A 2893-nucleotide genomic window follows, 5' to 3' on the forward strand; every position below is an offset into this window, starting at 1 on the left:
GGGCATCAGTATTCTGCTAGCATCCTTAGATGAAGATGTAGAACTCTCAGCTCCTCCTGCACCATGCCTACCTGAACACTGCCATGTTCCTGCCTTGATGATAGTGGACGAAACCTCTGAACCTGTAAGACAGTCTCAATTAAATGTTATCCTTATAGGAGTTGCCTTGGTCATGGTGTTTACAGCAGTAAAACCCTAAAACAGAAGTTCATACTGGGAGTGGGGTATTGCTGTGATAGGCCTGGCCATCCTTTGTTTGGAAGACTGTGGATTTGGGGACTTTGGATTTGGAAAACAGTGGGATGCTTTAAGTGGGGCTTAATGGGTTATACTAATAAGAATGTGGAAGACTTTGTTACTGTGAGTGATTTGAATTGTTCGGACCTGGCCCAAGTGGTTTCAGTAGAGAATATGTGGCCTAGAGAGACTGTTTTGTGGTATTTTGGTGAAGAACCTGGTACGTTTTGCCCTTGTCTGAAGAGTCTGCCTGAGGCCAAGGTGAAGACACTCAGAATAGTTGCATTGACTGAGAAAGTCTCAGAGACACTCATCTTAGATTTTGTCCTCTGGTTAAGTCTTGTGAAGAGCATTTTGAACAAATATAGCAAGATGAGAAAGGAAAACGTAAGATATATGGTTCGAGTATTAAAGCTTCACCAGGAAGTGAAATGAAGCCTAATCCTGCGTTCTAGAAGTTAGCAGCTTATGGAAGTGGGACTTTGGGGCAAGATCCTCCCTAGCTAAATCTATATCCATGCATGGTGGTACACACCTTTAATCCCAGGAGATAAAACCAAGCAGATCTGGACAGCCTGGGACAGAGCAAGATCTAGGTAAAAAAAAGTTTAAGCCCAGGCATGGTGGCACACACCTTAAATTCCAAGAGACAGGTATGCAGATCTGAGTTCACAGTCAATCTATAGAGCAAGTTCTAGGACAACTAAACTTAGGCAGTGAAGAAGTTGGAAAACAGAAAGCTGGTGATAATGTAGTGTAACAAGGGGTTCAAGTACTAGCCTCAGGAAGCAGCAGAACTCAGCAGCTTTCATCGTTTGGCTCTGGCTTTATAGTCAAGAGGAGAAGGAGATTACTGGGACAATTGATGCTGGTTATCTGGAGCTAAGAAATTAGTGGTGATTAAGAGCATCATTGAGGTGAAATCTGAGAAGTGTTTTCTGAGAGCACAAAGAAGCTGTATTCAGAGATAGCCAAGGTTGTACCTCATGCTGCAGCTGTACTTGGTAATGTGTAAGAGTCACTCAGGTGGTACTGGTTTTGAAGGCAGGAAGGGGTCATGAAGAGCAGCTGAGGATTGGCATTGTGAGAGGCCATGGAAGGCCATTGGAGAAAGTGCAGTCTTAGTAGTACTTGATGGCCCAGGACTGAAGGGGTCATGCAAAGGATTTGAGACTTGGCATCATAAACAGAGCCTACAAAAAGGTATTGGTGAAGCCTAGTTGCAGTGGAAGACCCCAATGTATTGGAAATGTCAGTACCATGGATGATCCCCAAGAAGAGCAGCAGCAATGGAGTGGATCAACCTGAGCCTAGAGTGCCATAGAGGGCAGAGCTGGAGAAGTGACATCAGACATGGACATGTTTAGAGTTTGCCCAGCTGATTTCCTGTCTTGCCTTGGGAATTTCAGTTAAGTGATTGGATGAATCTCAGAGGAGACTTTGAACTTTGGACTTTTAACATCGTTGAGCCTGCTATAGACTAAGGGGACTTTGGAAATTGGACTAAATATACTTTTTTTATTATTCTATGGCTAGGTATGGCATCCATAGACTCATGTTTTAACCATCCTATGGGGAGCAGGGAATGGAATATGATGGTTTGTACATGCTCAGCCTAGGGAGTGGCACTGTTAGGAGGTGGACCTTGTTAGAGTATGTGTGGCCCTGTTAAAGTAGGTGTGCCACTTCATCCCAGCTGCCTGGAAGGGAGTATTCTGCTAGCAGCCTTCAGATGAAGATGTAGAACCCTCAGCTCCTCCTGCACCATGTCTGTCTGGAGGCTGCCATGTTCCTTAATGGCAATGGACTAAACCTCTGAACCTGTAAGCCAGCCCCAATTAAATGTTGTCCTTATTAGAGTTGTCTTGGTCATGGTGTCTATTCACAGTAGTAAAACCCTAAGACAAAAGGCAACCTACTATACCATTATTTCCTATACATATTTTTTGTTTTTATAAAATATATACTCAAGAGAAACTATAAAGGGTTTATGTATTCTGAGGTTCTCAGATTCGGCCTCCTCTAGTTAGTTTTATAAAATTTTTTAAGTGTTTGAATAATGTGAAATCCATGTTTTTTTCTTTTTCTCTGCTTAGGCTAAGCAAGTGAGAGGTAAAACTTTATAGAATTATAAGTTGAGCAAATCAAGGAGAAAATGTGGTTCTTAAAGCCATGTGAACTTAAATCTAAAAGTCACACCAATTATTTTTAATTTTGTCTTATTGACATTCAAATATTACATTGAATAATTGATTAATAACATTAAAAATGAAGCTCAATTACTGAAATTGATCAGAGTAATTTTTCATAGCACTGTCTTGTTTATAGTGACATTGCTAATATGCTGGTGTTTTCACTTACATTTACAATAGAGTTTACCTAATATTGAGTATTTCTATTTGATTCCAAAATGCCCAATATTTTTACACAGCCAACACTATTAATGGTACCTAGATCCTAATAGATAGGCACATTTCAAACAAAATTAAAGCATTTTCACTTTTGATTTAAAATTACTACGAAGTTCTAGGAGTTGAGACACTGTGAAGTATTCAGTATTCAGAAAGCAGGAGAGAACAGTAGACCAAAATAGAGGGCTCACTCATGAATACTTGACATTCACAGTGTCTTTGTGATTGTTTCTCCAGTTTTTGAT

Source organism: Rattus rattus, chromosome 18 (genome assembly GCF_011064425.1).
Source record: "Rattus rattus isolate New Zealand chromosome 18, Rrattus_CSIRO_v1, whole genome shotgun sequence".
In the NCBI taxonomy this organism is placed as follows: Eukaryota; Metazoa; Chordata; class Mammalia; order Rodentia; family Muridae; genus Rattus; species Rattus rattus.